General features: G+C 40.0%; 1 pseudogene; it reads left to right on the top strand.

Annotated features, from left to right (window-relative positions):
• Positions 1-4,447: 4,447 nt before the first annotated feature.
• LOC120534923 lies at positions 4,448-7,026 on the top strand (annotated as a pseudogene).
• Positions 7,027-10,480: the final 3,454 nt, after the last annotated feature.

Raw genomic sequence — 10,480 nt, 5'->3', positions numbered from 1 at the left:
TGGAGAACTCTGGCCTCTTTGTCATTTGCTTCTTACTGGTAATAAGGAGCCATTAAAACAGTGAGTGCAGCTGTTTAAGACTGAAATAAGCAATTAAGGGTGGGGAACCTTAAGAAACGAGACCACTAAAATGAAGCATCAAACTGTCACTTGAGCAATAGGTGATTCAACAGCCAGAACTGATTTCTCATTAACAGACTGGGTTGGAACAAAAACCTGCAGCCACTGCGACCTTCCAAGATTGACTCTGCCAACCCCTGCACTAGTGAGACTTGGAGTATTGTGTGTAGTTCTGGCTTCCACACTACGAGAAAGACATAGCAGCACGTGAAGCTGTGCAGAAGAGAGCAACCAGGTGCATCCCAGGACTTAAGGAAATGTCCTACTATGACAGACTCAGAGAATGAAACGTGTATAGTCTTGAACGGAGGATTCAGGTCTTCAAAATTCTCAAATGCATCAATAAAATAGATCTGTCATAATGCTTTTGATAAAACGGTGAATCGCATACACCAGTGGAAATTAAGAGAAGTGTGTTTAAGACTGAAGCTAGGAAGCTCTCCTTTACTCAAAGAATTTTGGGAATCTGGAACAAACTACCCAAGATGTGTAGTTGAAGCAGTATCTGGATGAGATATTGGGACAGGTTAGCTTTTAGCTAAACAAACAAGCTTGCTGGACTGAATGGTCTCCTCTGTTTGTGAAATATCTGATGTTGATTGAATTTAAGAAAGCAGATACAAAAGTGAGTGGATGGATGCAGTGAGTCAATGGTGTGTGCTGTTTAATATCCTTTTTGAAATCTCTGCTAAATTAAATTTTTGTGTTTTTAAATGTATCAGCTGGGCAGTTGGTCTAAAGCAGTGCGTTGAAATTATCACAATGTCACAAGAGTCATAATATTTCCCCTTGGGATTAATAAAGTATCTATCTATCTATCTATCTATCTATCTATCTATCTATCTATCTATCTATCTATCTATCTATCTATATGATAAGTATGACGTTCGAGTACTTTAGAATGTAAAATACTTGCTCTTCATACAAACATAAAGTGATTATGCACCACAATGCCATACAATGAGCAGCCCATATATATGATGCAACCCACTTCTTCATGTTATCTACATACATTTTCCAGGCATCTAGAAATATTGTATTCACAACTTAAGTGAGTTTAAACAAGGGACAGTGATCATGTAGTCAATTATGTGGACAGTATAGGCATGAAAAAGGTATAATTTTTATAGTTCAACAGAATAATATTGTAAATTGCAGTATCATTTTCTTTTTTGTGCTTAGGATGATATGAATTAATTATTTTTATGACTTTTTTGAAATAAGTTTAACTTTGTCCCATTTTTTAGGGACATTTAATGTAAAAAGCACCTACTGTCGTCATCTTATCTGCCTGTCTGCATTAAAAAACTTGGCTTCCAAAGGATCAATTTTGTTGAAACATGGTGCTGCTTATATTTCAAGGGTATCTGTTGGGAAAATGCAATTTTCATTGAGATATCTTTAATAGAGTGGACACATTTTTAAAAGTTGAAAACATTTAAAAGCAGTGCCAAATTTTCAAACTCATAAATCTTAAAACAAAGAAAGATTCAGTGTGACTTTAATTACAGATTAGTTTACTGTTCCAAATTTACTCTGAAGAGAGTTCACTTCATCTTTTATAATTTGCATATTTTCCCCTTTTATTCTTTCGACTGCCACTCGTGACGGCAAAACAGGAAAATGCTTACAGAATCACATGCAGCAGCAACATGCGGAGGCCTCTTCCACACCAGTTTATGTCTCCAGCTGCTTGTGATCTTCGGGACAGTAAAAAAAAAAGGCAAGGGGCTTAACTTATGTAGAAATGAGCAAAGGAGGAAATGAGCTCTCTGTTCATACAGTGAATAAACACGTTTTATTGTGGGAAAAACTTTAGTTGACACATCTCCTTAAAACATGAATCCCTTTTTATCAAATGCACAGATTCCTTTCTTGAAGACTACATTCACATCTTACATGTCTGTGGCTATTCCTGTTTTCTTACTCTAACACTTATCAACCTTTGAAGATATACAGCTAACAGTTCCAATGTACCTGCACCCTGGACTATACTCCACTAGCTTTTGTCAATAGCTTTTTACTCAAAGTTCACCCAGGTATGACTATCACTTTAGCTTATTTTTTCAGAGTATTCTCTCTTCCTTACTCTTGATTGACCTAGCTGTTCCTAGTCCCCAATGACAAAAATAGAGCAAAACATGCAAGAAAGAAAACAAGCTTAAAAAGTTAAAGTCTTTAAATAGCATTGTCAAAAAGCTAGTACCATAAACTAAAGCAAAATAGAAATATGGCTATCAACACCATACAACCTGGATTGTTCTGTAGTTTTGAAAGTAGACAGAGATCAGCAACACATTCAATATGTTTGTGAATTCTGAGGCAGAGATTGTGTGATACTTAAATGAAGTCTTGGTTTGACTTTTGCTTTTTGCTCTGCTCAGCTCTACCTCTGACTTTATACTTTTTTGTCCTCTTTGAGCCTCATTAATGTAAATTCTTCCCATTCCATCCCACAAGCTTTCTTCTTGGACAAAGGGCTCATATTTCTAAGACCCTGTTTATGGAAATGTTGGTTTTCACTCGTTTTCACCCTTCATCTTGTTGTCTTCACATTTTGAAAGCACACTTCTTTTGCTTCACTCTTAGAAGCGGCCTTGCTGCTAATAAATTACATCAGAAGTCGAAAATGTGTTCACACAGCCTTACAGCTTTGTAGCCTTGTACTCAAATGCTCAGAGGTAGAGGTAGACTTCGAACTTGGGGGAATAATAGTAAATGGGCTTATAAAAACCAAGCGGAATATGCATTAAAAAACACTGCAGACTTACAGTGCCTCAGAGTCTCCGATGCACACTTTTACTCTCAGTGTTATGTATTGTATTAAACTACATGTTTCGCAATGGTGATAGTAACCAGTAGGTGGCACCAAGCAATTGATATGTGGTGCACACTAGAGAGTTTTGGGTAATGCAATAAAGAAGTGAGTGGTCAGATACTCCGCACCTTTACGGAAAAAGTTTGTTGATATGTATTTGTGAAATTAAAATAGCACGCAACATAACATAAATTAGCGATGAGTTGTGTCAACGAGAAGAACCAACTGCGCTGTGTAGTGGCTAGCTAGCGAGCTGGTTTAGACTTAAAGGAGCCTCTTTTCTGCTGCTGAGTCTAACGTGGAGTGCAAGGTGCCGACGACATGGCTGGAGTAATCGGATGGATGGATCCCTTTGAGGATGCTGGTGAGCAAAGGACGATGTATATTGAACGTTTTGAACATTACATACTGGCTAATAACATTACAGCTGCGAAGAAATTGCCTGTGTTGTTTAGTGTAATGGGACCTAAAACGACTAATACGCAGTTTGGTAGTGCCTACGAAGCCAGGGGAGATGGAGTATCACCGTGTTATGGAGGTTTTACAAGCCAATTTCGCCCCAAAACCATTCATGATAGCGGAGAGTACCGGTTCCACAAGCGTAATCAGGGGGAAGGGGAAATGATAGCACAGTACGTAGCGGTGCTGAAAAGTCTTTTAGGAACATTGTGAGTTTGGTGCATATTTGGAAGACGCACTACGAGACAGGTTTGTTTGTGGACTAATGTGTGAAACTGTTCAGAAGCTCCTGTTGACTGAGAAAGATCTCACGTTTCAGAAAACAGTTGCTTACGCAGTTTCTATCGATACGGCAGCGCGCAACATGCAGCAGTTAAGTGCTTCCCTTAAAGTGAATGCGGTGCTTTCTAAAAAACTGTGATAAATGCCGCCATTGTGGAAAAAGGAATCATGCTGATGATGACTGCTGGTATAGAGATAGTGACTGCCACCAGTGTGGAAAAAAAGACAACACTAAGAATGTGTGTAAGAACAAAACCAAAAGCTATCAGGACAGAGAAAAGAAATGGAAAGAGGGGAATCTTACTCAGAAGGATAATGCCATTAAGTGAAGGATGCAAAATAAGAAGAGAATTCATCATGTCGAGGCAGGGAAAGATGAAAGTGAGAGTGAAGAAAATAAATCTGATACTGACAATGAGTTAGGACTATATTCTTTGTCTCAAAAAGGCAAATATTCACAAATTTACGTGCTGCCTATAGTAAACGGGAAGAAAATGAAAATGGAATTGGATACAGGGGCGGCAGTGTCTTTGATTCCATGGGAGCAATACAGAAGCACACTGAGCCAAGTGGCTTTGCAACCCACGGATATCATGCTAAAGACATACACTGGGGAGCCACTGGCACCAGAAGGGGTTATCAAAGTGCAGGTCAAATTAAATAATCAGTGTGCTAAGTTGCCTTTGTATGTAGTGAAAGTAGACGCAACCTCCACTGTTTGGAAGAGAATGGCTGAGAGTTATTAAACTGAACTGGAAAGACTTAAAGATGGTGCATGCCATTGAGCAAAGAAAAAAAGAAAACTTGGAGACTGTGTTAAAGAGACACTCAGCTGTTTTCTCTAAAAAGCTAGGCACAATGAAAGGAATTAAAGCCAGACTAACTCTCAGACCCAACAGTGCACCCAAATTCTGTCCACCATGGAACGTTCCTTATGCTCTTCGACCTCGAGTGGAGGCCCAGCTAAAACACCTGAATGAGCTCGAAGTGATCTCACCAGTGGAGCACAGTGACTGGTCCACACCCCTGGTGCCCGTAAACAAAAAGGAAGGCACAATTAGACTTTGTGGGGATTTCAAGGTCACTCAACCCAGCTCTCTGTGTGGATAAGTACCCAATTCCACGCATTGAGGACATTTTTGCCTCTCTAGCAGGTGGTCAACGCTTTAGTAAGTTAGACTTGTCAAATGCCTGTCTACAGATGGAGGTGGAAGAGAAGTCTTGGATGCTGCTGACTATATCAGCGCAAAAAGGGCTATTCTGTTTTAATCGCTTACCCTTTGGTGTAGCATCATCACCCGCTTTATTTCAGAAGGCTATGGACCAAGTGCTTCTCGGACTGCCATATACTCACTGTTACCTGGACAACATCCTTGTGAGTGGCCCTGATGAGCAGACCCACCTCAAAACTCTGGATACAGTTCTGGGTAGGCTAGAGGAGTATGGCCTGCATCTCAAGCAAGAGAAGTGCTTGTTCTTCCAGGAGTCTGTGGAATACTTAGGTCACATAATTGATGCAGCAGGACTTCACAAATCACCAGAAAAAGGTGCGTGCCATTGTGGAGGCCCCAGCACCACAAGAAGTTAGTCAATTACGTTCTTTTCTGGGAATGTTAAACTACTACGGACGTTTCATCCCTGACCTGTCCACTATCCTGAAACCACTGAATGAATTGCTAAATAAGGAGAAGCAATGGCAGTGGACATCAGCCTGTGTGTCCTCTTTCCAGGAAGCTAAATCACTTTTAGCATCGCAGGAGGTATTGACCCATTATCATCCAGAACTGCCCCTTCGACTCGCGTGCAACACTTCACCTTATGGGGTTGGAGCTGTGCTTTCGCACATCATGCCTGATGGCAAAGAAAAACCGATAGCCTATGCATCACGGACTCTTACTAAAGCAGAACAAAATTATGCTCAGATAAAGAGGGAGGCGCTAGCGATAATCTTTGGAGTACGCAAGTTCCACCAGTACCTCTACGGTAACAAGTTCATGCTGCTCACAGACCATCACCCATTAACCTCCATCTTGAGCCCATCGAGAAGTACGCCGTCAATGGCTGCAGCCCAAATGCAGTGTTGGGTACTCCTCCTGTCTGCGCATGATTACACCATTCAATATCGGAAAGGTGCATTACATGCAAATACTGATGGTCTTTCACGCTTACCAATTCCTCATGCTCATGAAGAGAAACTAAGCGCAGTAGATGTATTTTACACGTCTCAGTTGGACACCCTACCAGTCAGTAACACCGAGATCAGATGGCACACCATGTCTGACCCCATTTTATCTCGTGTTGTGGAAATGGTCACCACTGGGCATTTTCCAGCTGCAAGGGATGCAGATGAAGAGCTGGCATCATACTTACTGCGCCGGCATGATCTCACAATACAACTGGGATGGCTCATGTGGGATGTGAGAGTGATTGTTCCACTAAAACTGTGCCCCCGGGTTCTGAAAGAGCTCCATATAGCACATCCAGTTATAGTGCGAATGAAAAGCTTGGCACATAGTTACGTATGGTGGCCTGGCATCAACTCTCAAATTGACCTCCAGGCTAAATCCTGCCACTCTTGTCAGAGTATGCAAAAAGAGCCTGGCACCTTTACACCCTTAGATGTGGCCCTCCAGTCCCTGGGAAAGGATACATGTGGACTTTGCGGGTCCATTTGAAGGAAAATGTACCTGGTTGTTATAGATGCACATTCCAAATGGCCTGAGGTGCATATTATGGACAACACCACAGCCTGTAAGACCATTCAAGTGCTCAGGAGACTTTTTAGTCGATATGGCATTCCACACATCCTTGTGAGTGATAATGGACCTCAGTTCTGTTCTGAAGAGTTTAATACATTCTTGAAGTCCAACGAAGTAAAACACATCCGATCAGCACTGTACCGTTCTGCCACCGATGGTTGGGCCAAGCGTTTCGTGCAGACATTCAAACATTCCTTAAAATCTTCTAGAGACACAGCACTTGTGCAACAACACCTGGATACATTTCTGTTAACGTACCACAATACCCCTCATGCAACAACAAAGGAGACACCAGCTATGTTGTTCCTTGGATGCAAGCTGCGATCACGGCTGGACTTCCTGAAACCCAGTGTTGCTGGTGTAGTGCACAGGTTACAAGATGCTCAACAAGAGTGCCACCAACCACGCTCCAAGGACAGACAATTTGATGCAGGAGGGCCTGTCCTCGTGCGTGTCTATAGGAAGGGTGAGGAGAAGTGGACCCAAGGTGTTGTTATGGAGAAGACTGGACCAGTGTCATACAGGATAAATGTGGGACAACAAGGGGTATGGAAACGCCATGTTGACCAGATGCTTGACACATCCTGATCCAGAGCTCCAGCAGGCTGCAGTGAACCCTCCTGTGGACCCCCCGGTGTTACTACCCCAGAGTGATAGTAGTACCACACATCACCCTAGTACATCTCATCATGACAAGAATGATCAGGTCCAGAGATAGATTTACCACTGAAAACACCCAAGTCCACTGATTCACGACACACAGAGCATACTCTGGTAACAGAGACTGTCAGACGTTATCCTGTGAGGATCACTAAACTACCATTGCGCTACCGTGATGAGTGAACAGCCACTGAGATGGAGAACATGTAAGTGTGTGACTGTTGAAGTTCAGAGACATATTCTTTTTCAGAGTTCTGAAATATATTTGTTATAAAAAAAAAAATCTTTGTGTTATTGACAGTCAATCTTAGCAGGGAGGAGATACAGTATGTATGTATAGTAATAAACTACATGTTTTGCAATACCGATAGTAACCAGTAGGTGGCACCAAGCAATTGATATATGGTGCACACTAGAGAGTTTTGGGTAATGCAATAAAGAAGTAAGTGGTCGGGTACCCCGCACCTTTACGGAAAAAGTTTGTTGACGTGTATTTGTGAAATTAAAATAGCACGCAACATAACTGTCAGCAGACCACTTCATTTCTTTAAAGACATTGTATAGACCGGGGTGTCAAACTGTAGGATAGCAGGGCCACAGTGGCTGCAGGTTTTCATTCTATCCCTTTTCCTAATCAGCGAGTAGTTTTCACTGCAAATTAACTTCTTTTCCCTTCAGTTTAATAGCCCTGTATTTAAGGATTCAGTTCTCTGAATGTATTCCTTTCTTCATTAAAAGACATCCAAACAGAACTGAGATGTGAAAGGAGCCAACAAATGACCAGCTAAACTTGGATTTCAAACTCCAACCAATCTCTTAATGAGAAGCTGATACTTGCTGTTAATTAAATCCGATATTTAATTTCATGACTTGCTGCTGCTCTCATTCTGCCACAGCAGATGTTTCCAAACCTGTTCATTTTTCTGTTTTTTCTCAGAACACCCGTCATGTTTTGGTGACCTAAGAGATCAACATTACCAAAACCATCACTTTTATTTATTTTCAGATATTGTGTGATGGGCACAGATGAGCTGGTCATGTGGCGGCTCATTTTGTGTCTCATTATTGTTTGGCTGCTAATTAAGGAAAAAGAGACAACTATGGTGCCCGAGTCAAGTTAATTAAAATGCAGGCAAAAGAAGATAATTAGCAGCAAAAAAAGGTCACTAATGAAGAAGATGGTTAGAATGAAAACCTGCAGCCACTGTGGTCCTCCAGGACCAGAGTTTGACACCCGTGGTATAGACAATTATAGCAAAATGCCAAATGTTACAGATACATAGCAACAAAATGAAATTATAACATAAGAAAATGAATAACACAAGTTTCAAAAAACATGTATTCATTGTTTACATTACACTAAAAACAACTTAACAGCTTATTATCTGCAGATCATAATGATTCCATATTTCTCTGGCAATGACCTGCTATACATCATGGTCTGATGTAGCCAAAAATTTTAGTGAGAAACTTCAACATGGTCTTTAACCAACAACTCTATGTAGTGCATCAGTTGAATCAAGTTTTTATAGGTTGGTGGGTTTATAAGATCATTATTGTTATGTAAAAATTCAAATCAACATGCAACACTTCACCACTCTATGGCATCATGATTAGAAAGTATAATACTCTTACCTTGAAACTCCTCTCTGCCTTACATGAAAAATTTCACAACATATCTGTAGAACAAATACATTTATATCACACATAATAGGGTGTATTTCATTTGCAGCTGTCTATGAAGGCTTTTTCATCCACCAAAAGATTATTTGGGCTCCACATTTAATTACAATACATGACATTGTAGCGCGATTAAAAACATGCATTTTATGTAATCTACTAACACATGTATTTAAATTTTGTTTGCAGTTATTTTCTAACATGACTCATTGTTAGTAAAATATTTTAATGTAAAAAATGTGATATATAACTCTTTGATGAAATAACTGGAAAAAAAAGCTGCATCCTTTAAATCAGCTAACTAAGTCCCAGAATACAGTTTTGTTGAACAAAAATATTACAGTAAAAGGGTATATTGCTTTCAGGTTGCTATTGGGAATTGCACAATATGAAAGTAAAGGCAATTTAATGGAATTTAATATTTTACACTCTATTTCTTTACATGACTTATCCTAAGACATCATATTAAGTTTTGTTTTTAGTATTTTTCTGTTTTAGAACTTCATAGACTGCCAGTAAGTCACATTCAGCATTCTTCACTCAAATATATGCATTTTAATAAACATTCAGAATAATTTATTTATCTAAACAAATTTTAAAAAAAAGTTGAGTCAGTGAAACAATAGTACCATCACACTCAGACTTTTAGTCTGACTATTATTATCCACCCATTTTGACTTTTAATGCATCACTTCACCTTCAGTGTATGTAGGCAGGTATACCTCCAGGCTTTCTGCAGCATGTCTTCTTGTTGTTTTTGAAGAGTGGAAACAGTTTATTACCGTCAAAATACTGTGAAAGTATAAGAAAAGCTCTCTTAGGATTCTTGAGCTGTTCGATTTCATGACTTCTTTCTCAACTGCCTGACTCTCCAACCACATGATAATTCAGGCCTTATTCAGATAGCCAGTGCTTTCATTTATGGTTCAGGTGTTTGATGTGAAACAAGTGCAAACATTAGTGGAAAACACAGCCCTCTGGGTACATTTCCTAACTCTGCTTGAGGAGTTCCTGAATAGCTTGACCTGTGCATTTTTATTTTTAAATGTATATGTCAAAAAAAGAACTTCAGGACAACTAACTCTATTGTTGTTGCAGTACTAGTACAACTTTTTGTACTACTACTTTTAGCCTTGGAGGTGGGTTCCATCCTGAAAGAGTGTCACCCTGACCTATTGTGCATTTACATTCAATTTGTCACACAATGATGGAACAACTAATATCAAGTGCCAGGGTATGCTGCAGCGTCCCAGGAACTTGAATTGGATTAAGGTGTTTTGAAAATGTTATGTAATTTTATAAGCTAACCTGACTCCAGCTGTTAAACTTCAGATGATTCCCACGCAAACATGAGATGGCATATCATTTCTAACTCCTCATGAGGCTGGGGAGATGTTATCCAATTCAGCTCCCTAGTGTTAAATTCCATACATGTTAAACTCTGTCTGAATTCCAGTGTTCATTCTGTGATTTTGACAGTTTTAAAGTAGAACATCTGTATTGTAATACCACACACTCTTCATTCTGCGTGAAGTTTGGATTAGGATCCCCAGGATGCTCTTTGTCAGAGCAGGAGTGGAAGGAGTCCACAGGGCCCAATCTAGAGAGTGTAACACTACGTTTTCAAGCTAGTCAGTTTGTAACCTTCATTTACTATACACGGTTTTAAGAAAATCATGGTGAGGCGCACACATTTGCAGCA

The sequence above is a fragment of the Polypterus senegalus genome, chromosome 9 (assembly GCF_016835505.1).
Source record: "Polypterus senegalus isolate Bchr_013 chromosome 9, ASM1683550v1, whole genome shotgun sequence".
NCBI classification, from domain to species: domain Eukaryota; kingdom Metazoa; phylum Chordata; class Cladistia; order Polypteriformes; family Polypteridae; genus Polypterus; species Polypterus senegalus.
The sequence above is the reverse complement of the archived record's forward strand: the minus strand, read 5'-3'. Positions and strand labels throughout refer to the sequence as shown.